General features: G+C 41.1%; 1 protein-coding gene and 1 pseudogene across 4 annotated transcripts in view; one reads left to right on the forward strand and one right to left on the reverse strand.

Moving 5' to 3' along the window:
• Positions 1 to 18,323, reverse strand: part of STON2 (stonin 2) — a 159,661-nt gene that overhangs the window by 28,637 nt on the left and 112,701 nt on the right. The gene's annotated exons all lie outside the window — the stretch shown is intronic.
• On the forward strand, positions 14,986 to 17,369 carry LOC121032139 (gametocyte-specific factor 1-like; annotated as a pseudogene).

Genomic DNA, 18,323 nt, shown 5'->3' on the forward strand with positions numbered 1-18,323 from the left:
CGTCAGGCCCCTCCGCTTTTTGCAAGCCAGACTCGGGGGCTCTGCTTGGCCGGCGAGCCGCCCCTCCGCCCCGGCTCCCTCCCGCCAGTCCGTGGAGCGCGCACCACCTCGCCGCCCTTCCTACCCTCTTCCGTGGGCCTCTCGTCTGCGCTTGGCTCTGGCGACTCCGTTCTGCTAATCCTCTGGCGGTTTTCTGGGGTATTTAGGCTGGTGTAGGTGGAATCTAAGTGATCAGCAGGACGCGCGGTGAGCCCAGCGTCCTCCTTCGCCGCCATCTTCCGAGCTCTCAAATAGAACTTAAAAACAACAACAACAACTCATCTCTGGTGTGATGAGAAGTAGAAAAGGTTCTTTTGGTTTAGGAGCTTAAAAGAGGAGAAGCATCCAGAAGTTACTCTAAGGGAGAACGTAAAGGAACGGCAAGGAGAAAAGAGGGTCTCCATCCTGACTCTAAGTGGAGCATGGTTTGCATACCCAGGAAGTGTCAGAGGTGGGGACCAGGACAAGGACTACCTGCAGGGCCACTGGGACAATGTCCTGAAAGAGTGGCAAGCCTACAGTGCCCATGCCCTTACTGTGACCAGGATAGCTGAGTCATTAGGACCACCTGTCCCTCTGCCACTGTGGATGTGTCACTCATGCGTGCCCCCATATCCTTACTCACTATGCATCCGGCTACCATGTGAGGTAAGACCCCAGCAACCACCCACATGAGTCTTAGTGACGGGGACTGTTACTTCTCCAAGGTTGACCCGGTGAGTTCAACAGGGGGGTTGTGATAAGGGCAAAGGAACAGAGCTTGGGGCTCTCACACAGTATTACAGATGCTTGCTTGGGTACATGTGTGCTGGGGATAAGGAGCATAGCGGGCACTCTGACGGAGTCTGTATCAAGCCTTCCTTCCATGTGTTAACTCTGCTAGGCTATAATACAGCTTCCAGGAGAAGTTCTAAAGGTCTGTTGGTGGTAGGGGTGCCATTAGCCAGTCTAAGATCACCCACAGAAAGGTTAAGGGCAATTGACAATAGCTGAAAAAATCTCTGTAAATCACTCCCTTTTCACCCATATTACCCAAAGCTCATTGTTTTTCATGTGGACTTTCAGCAATGACAGTAACAAAATAACCAACAGCTCCTGTGTGCAGTAAGCCACTTCTTCTCAATTGAATTTGGAGTTGGTAATTTCATTTCATTTCAGTACTTATCCAGCTCCTGTTTAGTTATCAAGATCGAAGGAGACATTCTTATGTAGACTGAGGGTAGATGAAACTTACAAACCGTAAACATATCAAGTTAAGGTAATTTTTTAGAAAAACAGGAGAGCAACTAATTTCTAGCATGACAATAAATTTATTCTAGCTGGTGGAGCTCTATTTGTATTTCTGAACGTCTCAAATTTTTCAGAAGCCCTCATGAGGTAGATAATCCGCAGGCAAACAGTGAAGTGTTATTTCCAGATGATTTGCACACTTGGTACTTTTCCTGACTTGTTACAGCATTCCCACCATCTGGCATATATACACCAGCGTCTCCTGGGTGGACACAAGGCTCGCAAGGGAAAGGCTGGTTTAAAAGTGGTTTGTACCAGGGGCGCCTGGGTGGCTCAGTTGGTTAAGTGTCCGACTTCGGCTCAGGTCATGATCTCACCATTTGTGGGTTTGAACCCCATGTAGGGCTCTGTGCTGACAGAGCCTGGAGCCTGCTTTAGATTCTGTCTGTCTGTCTGTCTGTCTGTCTGTCTCTCTCTCTCTCTCTGCCCCTCCTCCACTCACGTGCTCACTCTCTCTCTCTCTGTTAAAAATAAGTAAACATTAAAAAAATTAAAAAATTTTTTAAAGTGGTTTGTACTAATGATGGATTGAATTCCTGGCTTCACGCTGGTCTCTACTGCCTGTTTTGTGTCACTGCAGACAGAAAAGGGTAAAGCTTGGGCTCTGGAGTCAGTTCATCCAGGCTCTGCCATTAGAAAACTATGAGATCGTGGACACGTTACTTAACCCTCTCTAAACTGCAGGATTTCTCAATTCTCAAAGCAAATAATAACAGTACCCACTTAACAGGATTGTGAGGGGAAATGAGATCATTAACAGACACTGCATTTAACTGGGCTTCAGCTCAATAAATGTTAGCTATCACAATAAAAATATGTAAATATTATTAGAATTCTCAAGGAAGCAAAAGGGAGAGGGAAGGAAAAGAGGAGAGAGAATGCCTTTGAAGTTGTATTATCAATCTGATGGAGAATGAAGGGGAGACTGAAGAAGGAAAGGAGGAAGAAAACTGGAAGAAATGGAAAGGGGGATGGAGAGAGAAGAATATCTCAGGTTATGATTCCTTGAGTCCAAATCTTTCCACAATCATTGCATAGATAAATCCCCAAAGGCTTGGGAATGATAAGGGATCTGAAGGTCTGCATTCACAAAGTCATTGTGACTACAAAACAGCAGCACTAGCCTATCACATGAGGGAAGTGTTAAGTCTTGAGTACACTTTGGTCAAGACAGAACATCCAACTTTCTATTATTCCTCTGGTACAAAGAAGTGCCTTTGTAATTGTAGGGCAGGTCTAAGATGCTTTTGTATTCTGGACAAGTAATCCTCAAAGTGGAGAGGAATGCACTCAAGGAGGTATCCAGAATGATCCACTGGGGTGTGGGAAGAAAAAATCAGAAACTCTATTTTTGTTCACTTTTTAACCCATCCTTTAAACATTTCTAATTTTTGTTTATATGTTATAAAACATTTACTAAAATACCTAGTATGTTTGTAATATATAAATAAATTTATAATATATATACACACACAATACATACACACACACACACACACACACACACAAATATTAGAGGCTCATGATTAAGTCTTTGGAGAAACATGACCAAACATTTGGAGAAAATTGTTATAGTGCACTAGGCATGTTTCAAATACTTAGCATGACTTCACATACACACAAAGATATCACCTCTTCCCTGTCCTTTATAACAGTGGGCTGTTGTAACCAGAAAAAAAAATGGTCTTGGTTATCAGTCCAAAGAGAGATGTATTTTGCCAAATAAGAAGATTTTTTATTCCCTTAAACTCTATTATTTGGGCAATAATTCAATCTTAAATACCCCAGTGCTCCTGTAGTCATGCTAACAACCTATCTCAGGTTTTCCCTCTTCCCTAGAATCATGCTAAATATGACTTCATCACCACTCCTCCCTGCTTTCTAGAAAGTTTTAAAAACAGTCTTCCAATTCTGCAGAAATTATGAAACTGACCTAAATAAATAACTGTTGGAGTCAATGCCAGGGCCAAAGACTGTGTGACCTCAATATCAGAACACCAGTCTCCTCATTTCCCTTTCTTGTTTACACTCTTGGTGCCCAGGGAATAAATAGCAATGGCAGGAAGATGTCTGTGAGATCCTGGTCCGTGCCAAGGACATCACCAGCTCAGCAAGTGTCTTCAAAGTAAATGTTTTAATTGTTGTTCGAGTAACAGGTTGCGACTCTTAGCTTTGCTCTCAATAAAGCCCCGAGGAAAATTCAACCTACATGGTTCAGAGCAGAAGGACAAAATCAATGGAGTCAACAATACCGATGGAAGAAATACTGTATTACCTATCCTGCAACCGCCACCCCCCTATTTTGGGTAACCACTTCACAATCAGACTCCCCCCCACCCCCCCGCCCCCCCCGCCCCATTCAAGTCTTCATGGATCTTCACTCAGTGTGCCCCATCCATGGTGCATATGACCCAAGCAAAGTCAGATACTTGTTGGAAATCTTGAATAGACTGAAGCAAGTGCAGGAAAGTAGTGGGAGCTGAGTTATTCAAATAGAGGCACCCTAAAGAGCCTGCATATTAGTTCTTGCTGGCTTGATGCTTAAAGTTGCCAAGATTTCTGACCATCTCTGAGAGATGGCAAAAATGGCCTCAGATTCTTCTTTCCTCTCTCCATGCTCTTGGGCAGTCCCTTTCCATGTGGACTCTGAGCTGGAACATAGGATTCATTTTAGTCAGGATCAAATACACCACAAATGGAAACTTGAAAAGTGCTTGTGTGACGGTGCTTGCCCTCTTTTGCTGTACTTGGAACCCCAAGTCCATGATGCAGTGAGTCTGCAAGGGGATAAATGACCATGTGGAGGAGATGCAAGGCACCCTAGCCAACCAGGCAGTGACTGCAGACCCATGAGTGAGCTCCTATGGTGAACAGCTTAGCCTGGCACAGACTAGGAATTGCTCAAGCTTGCCCAGACTGTGGATGTGCAGAATCTTGAGCTAAACAAATGATTGTTGGGGAGCTGGGTATGTGTGTGTGTCGGGGGGCGGGGGGCTAATTTTCAATGTGGTTTTTATGTAGCACAGTAAAAGCTGATACACCAACTTCCTGGAGTTTGAGTTTTCAGCTTTTCTTCTAATTCTGTAAACTATCATATCCTTAGAATGAATTCATTTTACTTAAAGTTAGTAAAGTTGGCTTCTGTTGCTTGCAATCGAAATTATTTTAGTAGCCAGGTAGGAGATAGATGACCAGATCTTTGTAGGAAACATGGCAAATATAAATTTCTAGAAACTTCCAAACTTGTCTGTTTTTTCTTTTAATGTTTATTTATTTATTTTGAGAAAGAGAGAGCATGAGTGTGTGTGTGTGGGGAGGGTGGGGGGCAGAGAGAGAGAAAGAGTGAGAGAGAATCCCAAACAGGCTCCACACTGTCAGTGCAGAGCCCCACACGGGGCTCAATCTCATGAACTGCAAGATCATGACCTCAGCCAAAATCAAGGGTCAGACGCTTAACAAACTGGGCCACCCAGGTGCCCCCAAACTTGTCTGGTTTTTGAGCAAAACTATTTTGTTGCTCCTCTCCATTCTCCCTTATTCTTTTCACAAGGAAATAGAATAGTATTCTTACTGTTGAAATAATATAAGACACACTTCAAACTCTAAGTTTAGAGGGGAGGAATTTTGAGACTCTTATTTGAAGAGCTGTCATCTTTGGTCTGCGTCACCCTAGACATAAACAGGTGGGAATAAGTTAGGCTCTGACTGCATTATCAAGTGGTCTGTGGACTGTGGCTCTAGCCTGGTTCATATCCTGGCTACTCTACCTATTAACATGGTGACCTTGGGCAAGTTACTTAAACGTAGTAGGCTTTAGTTCCCTCCACTGTAAAATGGAGATAATAATAATATTTACGTCTTAAGTGTGGTAAGGACTGAGTTAATACAGGTAAAGTTTACACAGCAAACATTACATAAATATTTGGTATTATTATTATAATGATTACTCCTTAGAGTCTAGGTTCCCTTGGGGAACATCTTGGAAAAAGACATTTGGTATTGTGGGAGCTTGGAAAAAGCCATGGAAGAGAAGGCTTTATTGCTAGTCCCGGCTCTGCCACAAACCTGCTATGGTCTTGGGCAAGGCTCTTTGTGCCATTTCCCTCCCCATCTGTAACATGGGATAATCATAATCCCTGTTCTAGTTTGGAAGCAAATATGAAGTAACACACGTGAACATGTTTCTAAACATTCAAAAGTGCTCAATTGCTATTTGGTAAGGTCTATGATTATTATTCAGATAATGAGGTAGTTTTAGGTTCCAAATAAGTCCTACAATTTCTCATGCCATTTGAGTAGGTCCTAGGTGGAGAGTTATTGCATTTAGACAGAGAAAGAGAAATGCAAAAAGCAATCTTGGCATAAAGAGTTATTTACAGATATATTATACCAAAACCTGTGTGTTGAGGGGTGCCTGGGTGGGTCAGTCAGTTAAGCATCCAGCTCTTGATTTGGTTTCAGGTCATGATCTCGGGGTGGTGGGATTGAGCCCTACATGGGACTCCGCACTGGCTGTGGAGCCTGCTTAAGATTCTCTCTCTCCCTCTGCCCTGCCCGGCTCATGCTATCTCAAACAAATTAATTAATTAAATTAAATAAATAACAGGAAAAAAACCCTGTATGTTGAGAGGCTTGATTACTTATCAGATCAAAGAGGTCACAGCCTAGGGGTGCCTGGGTGGCTCAGCCAGTTAAGTGTGTGACTTTGGCTCAGCTTATGATCTCACAAGCTCAGGTCATGATCTCACAGTTCGTGAGTATGAAGGCCACATGGGGCTCTCTGCTCTCAGTATAGAGCCCACTTTGGATCCTCTGTCCCCCTCTCTCTCTGCCCCTCCCCCATGCATTCTCTCTCTCTCTCTCTCAAAAATAAACATTAAAAAAAAAAAAAAAGAGGTCATAGCCTTTTCAAAACTGTCCCAGAGACCATCAGTATTTCTGAGGAAATAAATGGCATCAAGTAACCTGAGAGCAGGGAAAGTGGAAGACCAAAAACACACTCATACCTTTCTACATCCTGAAGTGACGGATGCCGCCTAATCAACTTGTTCCCCACCTGTCCACAGGACCAGGGTTGAGTGTTCTTTGCCTTAGTGGGGGACAACTCGGGATTTAAGGCCCAGTGAATCCAAGGCACTCATATGTGAATTCATGTTAAAGCACACTGTTTTGTTTTGTTTTTTTTTAATTTTTTTTTTCAACATTTATTTATTTTTGGGACAGAGAGAGACAGAGCATGAACGGGGGAAGGGCAGAGAGAGAGGGAGACACAGAATCCGAAACAGGCTCCAGGCTCTGAACTGTCAGCACAGAGCCCGACGCGGGGCTTGAACTCATGGACGATGAGCCGAACTCATGGATGACCTGAGCCGAAGTCGGACATTTAACCGACTGCGCCACCCAGGCACCCCATTTGAATTGTTCCAGTCACCAAGTTCTAATATAACTAACAATTTGTTTCTGTAATATAAAGATTAACTTTTTTTGGATAATTTTAAGGAACAAGTTACATTTTAGAAAATTTGGATGGTGCAGAAACCCATACCATCAAAAGCACCTGAATCTTGTTGCCACCGGAGGTAAGTGACATCACATTCTAGTGTTTCCTTCAAGTTGTCTCACTGTGCAAGTACACATTCATGAACACACACCTATCTAAAAGTCAGGAGTATTCTGCATATACGGTTTTAGAACCTACTTTTGTTGTTGTTGTTAATATTCGCACATCAGAGTTTTCATGGGACAACACTGAAAACAGGCAGTGTGGAAGACAGTACGTGCCAGGAGCTGTTGGCAGTATCTGACCACGCTGTTCGGACGAGCATGATGGATGCTAAACGGGTTTGGAGGGCAGTTTGTATTAATTCCAGGATATACATGTAGTGTCTGGCTGCCTTGGTGGGGACATGCAGGGGACGTGAAGGATCATGAGAAACTGAGATGCTGGATAAAGGGTGATCGATGCTGATAATTTGCTTCATGAAGTAAATGTGACTCCCACTGACATTTAGAGTCAGGGACTTCAGTAGACAGAGATGAGGTCATGGGATCAGGGCTTCTATTTTCAAATCTAAAGCTTGCCTGGCTGTGACATGCTGAAATGTTGACAAACATGCTGCCTTCCAGTCTTTAAAAATAGTAACCTTTGTTTCCCACACTGAGGGCATTTCCTAAGTGTCAGATCGAGTGTCCTCTGCAGCTGGACACACAGCAGATTGGTATGTGTGGCTACCTGTTGCCCTGTCTTCGCATAAATGAGAGAAGTCAGGTGGAGGACATAAAGGCAGAATCATCCGCCCACTTCAAAGCATGAACCTTGGTGACTTTATAGGGCAGGTTGCACAACATAAACCAGAGGTTTGCTTCCTCAAAGACCTTTCAACAGCATACACTATAGAGCAAAGGAATTTCTGCCCTATCTTCAAGAGCAGACTGGGGCAAATACACGAGTCAGCATTTGATAAGGGTTGCTAGCAAATAAAGAATAAATGGTCCCAAAAATATTTAGAGAGGATGAAGTATTCTATCTAACGCCTTAAGATTTCTGGTTAAGAATAAGAGGGGTATGGTTAAGAATAAGAGAAGATAAGCACAAACTGTCTTCAGAAATCAGGGCAAAATTGAGCCATGAAAAGAGATCTTTATGGTGTTAGTTTTTCTTTAAAGTATTTCATTTGGGATTGTATTGTCTAACCCCACATGGCCCTTGGTGACTTCTGGAGTGTGTCTAGAGTTCTCTGGTGACTTGAGGAGCAGGCTTGAGGTTTTATGGCAAGAGAGGGAGCTGGAAGGAGAGAGGAAGAATAACCCACCACCGCCCCTATGTTCAAGACAACAGCAGTGGCTTGGGTGACACTCCCCAATCGTGTACCGTATGCCAGATGCCCTGCTAGAACTGTATGGAAACTTTTAACTTGATCCTGGAACACTATATAACATAGATCCTACCTTCTCCCGTTTTTATTGATGGGGACACTGAAGCACAGAGGTTAGATGACTTGACAAAAGTCACAGACTAGTAAGTGGTGCAGCTAGAATCTGAACCTAGGAGGTCAGAGCTCACGACCTTCAGCTTGACCACTCTCGTGTATAGCAGCACTAGGATTGCAGCTCAATGTCTGTAGAACTAGCTAATCTCGAGCAAGTTACTCAATTTCTAAGTCTTAGTTTCCTCACTTTTAAAAAGGATAATAAAAATAAGCTGATCTATCTATCACAATAGGGTTGTGAGAACCAAACGAGACATGTGCATGTCACTTGTAAATATGGCAAGCTACACATTTTTTTAAAAGCTTATTTATTTATTTATCTATTTACTTATTTTGAGAGAGAGAGAAAGAGGGGGAGAGAGAGAGAGAGAGAGAGAGAGAGAGAGAGAGAGAATCCCAAGCAGGCTGAGCACTGTCAGTGCAGAGCCTAATGCGTGGCTCAAACTCATGACCTGTGAGATCATGACCTGAGCCAAAATCAGGAGTCGGATGCTTAACTGACTGAGCCACCCAGATACCCCATGGCATGCTACACATTTTAAATTACTTTCATTATTACTGATGAAAGAAGAGAAAGAGGGCACTTATTTCTTCATTTTGAGGTTTGTTTTGTTTGTCTTGTTTTTGCTTAGTATGAACATTTTAATTTTAATAATCAACATAAAGCAATGGAAATAACAAATATTCACTGGTAGGCACATTAGGTATTGAGAAAAAGCAGAAAACATTCCTGTATCAGGAACCTATGACTAGAAAGAAAAAAAAATAGTGATTATTTTGACCAGGCAGTGACTTAGAATGACTTTGTGGGGGGCAGCGGGGGGGTGCTCTGCATCTCCAGTGATAAAAGCCTGTTCTAACTGCTGGCAGGCAAGTGACTCTTACTTCCCGGAAGTGGAATGAACTTTCAAGGACTTGTGGCTCTCCAGATAATGACTTCCAGTTCCATGAAAACAAAGCACAGCAGCTGGAAATAACAGCCTGTCTGTTATTATCTAGTCCCTATTCCATATCTTAGAGCTATCATTCTCAGTCTGGTCTGACAGAGGCTTCTCCAGCTCCAGGATTCCAAATCCCCAACTGTTTTGGATATAAATGCCAGAACTTAAAACCAAGGTTAGAAGGGCACCTGGGTGGCTCAGTCAGTTGAGCGTCTGACTTTGGCTCAGGTCATGATCTCATGGTTCGAGGGTTCAAGCCCCACATTAGGCTTTGCACTGACAGGGCAGAGCCTGCTTCAGATTCTCTGTCTTCCTCTCTCTCTGCCCCTCTGCTGCTTATGCTCACTCTCTCTCTCTCTCTCAAAAATAAACAAACATTACAAAAAAAGTTTAGAAAGAATTACCTTTGAGCAAAATCACTCTGGAATCAGACCAACCTGCTGGAAGTCATTAAATTCTCAAGCGGGGCTAAAGTCCCTGATCTACACTTCTGCCAGAGCACACACAGGCATGATCTCTTTGTGTTTATTTTCCCACTCTGGCTACTACATTACAGTCTTTTGAACTTAATTGTGCTGGGAACTTCATCTAGGAACCCTAAGTTGGGAAAGCAGAAAAAAATGAACATCTTCAGAAATTAAGTAATAGAAAGATCAACAAAGAAGAGTTTAGTCATCTACCATTAAATTAAAAGGTGACTTGGGTATAACTTCAGAAAGAATTGATAGGAATGGGTCTAAAGTCCACTAATCTGTAATCTCATTAATTACACCAAAGGTTAAAAACTTCCTTCTAACACAAGCAGTTCATGTTCACTGAAGAAAATTTAGAAGATACAGGCAAGCAAAAAAAAAAAAAATAATAAAAAGCATCCAAAGTCCCACTTTTACCATCAAAATAAGAGACATCTGGGGGCGCCTGGGTGGCGCAGTCGGTTAAGCGTCCGACTTCAGCCAGGTCACGGTCTCACGGTCCATGGGTTCGAGCCCCGCGTCAGGCTCTGGGCTGATGGCTCGGAGCCTGGAGCCTGTTTCTGATTCTGTGTCTCCCTCTCTCTCTGCCCCTCCCCTGTTCATGCTCTGTCTCTCTCTGTCCCAAATAAATAAATAAATAAATAAATAAATAAATAAGAGACATCTGTACTATTATAAAGGTTGATGAAGGGGAAACTGAAAATAACATAGTTAACTGTAGGACTCAGGTGGGAATCATGGGACACAAAACTGTACTAGGACCTGGTGGTCACCTTACAATATGTGCCTGGACTTCTGTCCTCTTAGGCAAGTCCTCTGAACCTCCTTGGAATATTACAGATGTTATTTACACACGCATACAATAATGTGTTATATAAGAATATTTTGTGAGACCATCTCAATAAATGAATAAGATTTAATACCCATTTATGATAAAAACTTTCAGCATACTAGAAATGGAAGACAAATTCCTCAATCTGTTAAAGGGTGTATATATAAGAAAAAACTCAGCTAATATTATAATGATGAAATATTGAATGTTTTCTCCCAATTTCACTGCTTCTAGTCAATACTGTAGTGGAGTGCATATGCATGGCAACAAGGTAAGGAAAGGAAATGAAAAGCAAAATAAAGAGTTAAAACTCTTCATAGGTGGCATGATTATGTACTCAGCAATCCAAAAATATCAACAAAATCATAGAAGTAATGAGTGAATACAGCAAGGTCTCAGGATACAAAATCATTACCTAAAAACAAATTGTATGTCTAAATACTAGTAACAAATTAACGGAAAATTTTATCTTATATTATTATGTATATTTTTTAAGTAGGGTTCACACCCATCACAGAGCCCAACGTGGGGCTTGAATTCATGACCCTGAAATCAAGATCTGAGCTGAGATCAAGAGTAAGACACTTAACTTACAGAGCCACCTAGCCATCCCTGGAAAATGAAATTTTAAAAATTATGATTTACAATATGATAAAAATATCAAATACACAGAAGTAAATGTAATAAAAGATACAGAAGCTCTCTATACTTGAAAACCATGGAACACTGCTGAGTGACATTAAAGAAGGCGTAAATAATGGAGAGATTTCATGTTAATGGATTTGAAAAGTCAGAGTATAAGATGGAAAAATTTGTGAAATTGAATTATAGAGTCAATGCAATTCCAATCAAAATCCCCAGACTTTTTTTTTCCCTTTGGTAGAAATGGATAAGCTGTCAATTTTTATTAAAGCCTGTCAATAGCCAAGATAATCTTGAAGAAGAAAATTCTGGAGGGCTTACATTACTAAATTTTAAGATTTACTGTAAACACTCAGTAATTAAGACAGCATGATAAGAAAGACAAATAGGTTAATGGAACAGAATAGAGAGTCTAGAAGTAGACCCAAACATATACAGTCATTTGGGTTTTGACAAAAGTGCCAAGAATTCAACGGGAAAGTTCTTTTCAATAAAATGTTCTAGAGCAACTAGACATACATATGGAAAAAAAAAAATTGACCTTAATCTCTTCCTCTCTCTATATATACTAAAATTAAACTGAGAAAGATCACAGATCTATATGAGAGCCAAAACTATAACACTTCTACAAGAAAACATAAAAAACCCACCTCATGACCTGTGGTAAGCAATGACTTCTGAGGACAAAGAAAGCACTACCATGAAAGAAAAAAAATTAATAAATTGATTTTGTCAATTTATCTATTTTTCTTTTTCATTTTTTTAAATTTTGTGTTTTTAATTTATACCCAAGTTAGTTAGCATATAGTGCAGCAATGATTTCAGGAGTAGATTCCTTAATGCCCCTTACCCATTTAGCCCATCCCCCCTCCCACAACCCCTCTAGTAACCCTCCGTTGTTCTCCATATTTAAGAGTTTCTTATGTTTTGTCCCCCTCCCTGTTTTTATCTTATTTTTGCTTCCCTTCCCTTGTGTTCATCTGTTCTGTGTCTTAAAGTCCTCATGTGAGTGAAGTCATATGCTATTTGTCTTTCTCTGACTAATTTCGCTTAGCATAATACCCTCTAGTTCTATCCATGTAGTTGCAAATGGCAAGATTTCATTCTTTTTGATTGCCGAATAATACTCCATTGTATATATATACCACAATTTCTTTATCCACTCATCCATCGATGGACATTTGGGCTCTTTCCATACTTTGGCTATTGTTGATTTTCTTAAATCAATTTATTTATCAAGATATCACTTAAAAAGTAAAAAGGCAAGCTACTGAAAAAAGGGATTCAGAATCCCTAAAGAATCCTCACAAATCAATAATAAAAAGAGAAATAACCCCCCCAAAACCCAGGCCCTTCATAAAAGAAGCTATATGAATGGCCACGGAGCACATGATAAGGTTATTAGACATCAAGGATGTGTAAATTAAACTACAATGAGATACCACACATCTACTAGAATGGCTAAAACTGGAAAGCATGATAATATCAAGTGTTACAGGATGAAGAACAACTAGAACTCTCTTATGTTGTTGGTTAGAGTATAAAGTTGTAAAATCACTTGGAAAAATGGTTTAGCAGCCTCTAATAAATTTACACATTCATCTAACGTATGATCCAGCAATTCCACTCCCATGTTTGTATACAAGAGAAGTGAAAAATATGTCCACAGATAGATTTGTTCAAGAATGTTCAGCAACTTTATTCATTAAAGAACTGGAAACACCCCAAATATCCATCAATAAGAGAATGGATAAGCAAATTGCATCATATTCATATAATAGAGGACTACAGTTATGATAAACCTAAATATTTAGACATGCAGCAACATGATAAATCTTAAAACCACTACCTGAATCTCAAAAGTCACTAGCACACCATCACTTACCCTGGTTCATTGATTCATCTAATCTCACACCAACCCTTCAAAGTAGATACTATTATCCATCAGTTTTAATAATGAAAAAGATTCACAGAGGAAAACTAATATCCAAGATTGTATTTACTCATTCATTAGTTCATTCAAGATTTACTGAGTATATACGGTTTGCTAACAGGTGGTGTGTCACATGCTAAGGATATAATGTTAGCAAAATTAGACACAAGATTTAAACTCAGTCCTTCCACTACACAACACTGCCAGGCACTGCAACAGGTCCTACATTTAAAAAAAAAACAATGTGTAAGACACTGTCATTGCAATTATGATACAATACAAAGTGTTCTCATAGGTTTATGCAAAGTGCTGTGTGAGTCCCAAAATGAAAAATGACTGATAATTCTGCCTGAGTTGGCTGAAGCCAAACTGGCAAAAGGGTGGGCATTTCAGCTGATAATATAACAGCAGATAGAATGCTTTCAGGCACTGAGGAAGAGTGGAAAGAGTGTAAGATTTGGAACTAAGTCCACCTGGTTGGGATGCTGGCTTAGTACTGATATTTGTGAAATGTGAGTAACTATTCAGAAACTTGCGGGGTGGTTGTGAATACCTAAGGATCTAAGCACATGCAGAAGAAACAATTTATAGTAGCTTTTAGTTTTTGAACAAATAACTGGTGTTACTCATACTGCCAACATACATCTCCTATTGTAAATTGTGTGTCAATCTCCAGAAAGCCTTACCTCTCAAAACAAGAACATGATTGACTTTCTAGGCTTGAAAAGTTTAAGATTAGACCCCAAACCCATAGTGATTTGCTGGCTTTGATCTCCCTCCTCGTTTGAACATGACTTGTGCCCAATATACACCATGAGACTTGGGATTAAGTAGAGTTGGCTATCTTAGTTTGAGTGGCTTATACAGGGTTAGAAGCCAAGACCCAAAAACACTTGGACTAGTGGGAATAGCAGTCACTCTGCATTGTTCCTTTTTGTAGAAAACCACTCAGAACATGTACTTTATCACTGTCTCCTCTGTGCCCAGCTCACAGCAATGCTCACTTTAATCTGCATGAGATACCCCTATCGGTGTACAGATTTCTAGAACAGAGGTTAGTGGTAAGAAATCAATCTGAGAGAGACAGCCTAGTAAGGGAAGACCAAAATGGCAGAATTTTCTCAATACATAAAGGCTCTTCCTGTGGCACCTGCATCCAAGATTTTAATATAGATCATGAAATAGGTTCAGTATCCCTTCCGATGGCACAGCAGGCTAGTGCTGCTGAATATTAAGGCATTTACAAAACAAGAGCTCAGAAGTTGTTTGCAAGGCTGAGTGGCTCTTTATTGACATATCCAGTCAAGGTAGAATAATTACAGCAAGAGTGACCATCGCACCAACCTCTCCTAACCACATAGGTTTATATGTGCACAGTTGACTGATGAACTGACTCAGAAGGGTGTTTACATTATTTAATCATCAGAGCAAACACTGCAAACAGCTTGACAATGAGCATGGCACGTGGGAGACAACAGGCTTGCTCTGTGGCAGCCACAAGCAGGCTGTAGATGATGTTAGGCAAATTATTTAAGTTCTTCAAGCCTCAGGTCCCTCACCTATAAAATGGAATAATGATGCCCTGCAAGATGCCGTGAGAGTTACAGATAATGTAGGCAAGTGCCTGGCATAATTCTTTGCATGTGCCAGACACCTAATAAGTGGTTATTCTTGTTATCATAATTAACCTAAGGCGTGGCTCTCTATAATTTGGGGGGAGCCAAGGAAAAGATACGTGCTACGAGTTGACTGCTTTTGTTGGATAGAGGCCATGTTCAATGGCTTTTAGCCTGCTTACATGGGGTGAATTTCAGGGAAGGGTTTGCATGTGATGGGGAGGGGGGTGTGCAAATGAGAACATGTACTGGGTGAGTGGAGGGTAACAGGACAAAGAGGGGAGTAAAGGGGGAAAAACGACTTTCAGAAAAAGAACTTGTATCTTATTACTAGACTACAAGCTATTTGAAGGCAAGGCCTATCTTTCATTTTATGTTATTTTTTACCCTGTTTTTATTCATCCCTACAAACTCCATCAGACTCTACCACAACACCTGACACCCAGGAGACACTCGGCAAATGTTTACTGATACACACCTGGACCAGACACTGACTCTCGCTCACAGGTGTGGCTCTGACTAAGCAGGAAAAGGAAATGGACAGTGGTGGTGTGGGACAACTGTCCAGCAGTGATTCTGATAAGCAGAAGTGCCCTTTGTCCCAGCAGCTGAGTCACCGCGCCTTCACACTGACACACTGCGACAGATTCCACTCACAACACCAATAATGACATGAGGTCATTCCCTCAACAAAGCAATAAGCCCCAAACAAAGGCTCCAAATCTTAACACAGGGAAGGTCTGTCCCAGTCAGTCACCTTCTATCCCAGTTAGCACATCAGATACATGAAATATTTGTCCCATTCTGGACTAGGCATCCTACACACACCGCGTTCAATAATCCTCCTGACAACCCTATGGAAGGTGTTAGGTATAGTTTGCAGGTGAAGAAAATGAAATTCACAGGGGTTAAGTACCTTGCCTAAGGTCAAATGTCAACCAGGTTCAAAATCCTATAGGACAGCACACATACTGAAAGGTGTACATGTCAAAAATCTTTATATTCATGTAAGCAGTTCCAACTGAAGAAGCAAGTCTCCTCGTACCACTTTCTTATCACACCCACTCCAAGGGCAGCCACTCTTCTGACTTCTCACAACTCTCTGAGTTTTGCCTGGAATACTCTAACATATTGTAATTTCTCCTTCCATTGAATTCTTCAATTTTTCTTATCTGTAATTTCCTAATACCCTCTTGTAGTGTCAATTATTTGTTCTTTTACATACCTTGTCTTTCTAATTACTATTGTTATAAGCTCCTCGAGACCAAGGGTTTATACTTCTTTGCATCCCCCTGGTGCGTCTGGCATGGAGAAATGACTCCACAATATATGTACCTAACAGTTAACTTTTGCTTTCTGTGTACCTGGCACTGTTGTAAGCATTTTACCTGGATTATCTCATTTAATCCTTCTAACAGTCCAATGAGGTAGGTACTGCAATTGCCTCCCTTTTACAAATAACAATGCTGAGGCACAAAGCAGCAGCTTGCTCAAGGTCAAACAGTCAGAGAGAGATAGTCAGGATTCAAACCCAGGCATTGTTATTCCAGGGCATGTGTCAATGGGAGGGCTTTCATTATTCTCTTCTCTTTTCCTAACATTTTTATTCAAATATAAAACACCCGTAGAAAAAAGACAACATAAATCACACATTTAAAGTTCAATGCATTCTGAACGTGGGGAGAGCTTGTCTGAACTGGGCACTTGGATTCAGCGCCTTCATTTCCCACATGGAAGAAACGTACATGGATTCCCTGGACGCTGAAAAGCTATTACAATGCCCCTATGATAGAAACCACCAGATCAGGGCCTGTAGGTTTCTCTATCATCTTACCAAGTGCAGAAAGAATCATCCTGACGTCACAAACCAATTGGCTACTTGTCCCTTCACCAGGTTCCTTGGGCTAAAATCAGTCATCACATCTCAAGCTGTGATGATAAAAGTTGTATTGAGAAGAATGTTATCAACCAAACCAGGAACCCTAGAGGATAGGAGACTCTGGCTGAGAGCACATGGCAGTGCCTTCCTTGTGGTGAAGACTGGGATTAAGATCTATGGGAACAGAGCAGCACCCCCCTTTGTCTGGGGCACAGCCAACTACTGTGTCAACAACAGCCCCGCAGGCAACACACTTATGGAACATAAGAGTAACCTGGCTTCAGGCATGCATATTCCCATGCCTGGGAATATGGCTCTATGTTCTGCCATGGAAAAACAATGGGAATGCCCAGCAACTGAATATCTACCTCATCAAATGCCAGACCCTAGAAGCTTCTTCCCACTAATAGTGGGATCATTTTTTGCCTCCTAATCTAATTATAGAAAGATAAACTATCTGTGACTTTCAAAATGACAAGCACCTTTCTTTTCTCCCTGCTTTGAATCTTCACTCATCTGATGCAAGAACCCTCTAACTCAGAAGAACTGCTTCAAATAAAGCATCAATGCAGATATCTTCAAAAAAAAAAAAAATACAATTCAATGGGTTTTTACAAAGTAAAGACACCTAGATAACTCACACCCAGATCAAGAGACAGAACATGGTCTGCACCCCAGAAGACCCCTTAGCGCCCCATTCTAGACACTAACTGCAACCCTCCCAGGGTGTCCACTATCCTGACTCTTCACACCATATATTCATTTACTTACTGTTGAATTTTATATAAATGACATCATATAGTATGTCCTCTGTATATCCGTGAAATCCATTCACTTTGTTGCATACGGTGTGTTACTTTGCATTTCTATATTGTATTTTCTATATCGTATTGCATTTTCTATATTGAAGTGTATGGGTGTGACGTGATTTATCCATTCTGGCTGATGGACAGTTGATAGATTCCAAACTTAATTAACTGTAGCCAATGCTTCTGTGAATATTTTTATACATGCTTTTTGGCACATACATGCGTGGGATTTTCTTGGGTACCTAACCAGGTATGGAATTGATATGACATTGGGTATGCAAAGTGATCATACCCCTTACACTCCCATCTGCAGCGACTGAGAGTTCTTTTTGCTCTAAATCCTTGTCAACACTTGATATTGTCTAGTTTTTCATTTTAGCTATAATGGTAGGTGCGTGATGGTAGGTACTGTGGCTTTAATTGGGCTTTCACTGATGCCTAATGAAGTTGTGCATATACTGGTCATTTGGATATCCTCTTCTGCAAGTACCTTTTCAAGGCTTTTTTTCCATTGGGTGGTCTGCTGCTTTATAGAAGTTGATGTGTAGAAGTTCCTTATACATTCTGGATAGGAGTTCTCAGTCAGGTATGTGTGTATTGCAAGTATCTTCTCTCGTGATGCAGCTTGCTTTTAACTCTCTCACCTACTGATAAACAGTTGTAACTTTAATGTAGTCTAGCTGATCAATTTTTTCCTTTACGGTTAGTATTTTCTGAGTCTTGTTTAAAATGTGCTTTTTAGGGGCTGCTTTATTAGAGACTGACTGGTGGGGCTGCCGGGCAAGGTCCCCAGTCTCCCTGAAGCCACATGTGCTAAGCTAAGCCACTGCAAAGCTCTTTCTCTGGAACTTTACTCTTTAGGAAAATAAAAATGAAACTG

This window comes from Herpailurus yagouaroundi, unplaced genomic scaffold (assembly GCF_014898765.1).
Source record: "Herpailurus yagouaroundi ecotype Mexico unplaced genomic scaffold, PumYag 141, whole genome shotgun sequence".
Classification (NCBI taxonomy): Eukaryota; Metazoa; Chordata; class Mammalia; order Carnivora; family Felidae; genus Herpailurus; species Herpailurus yagouaroundi.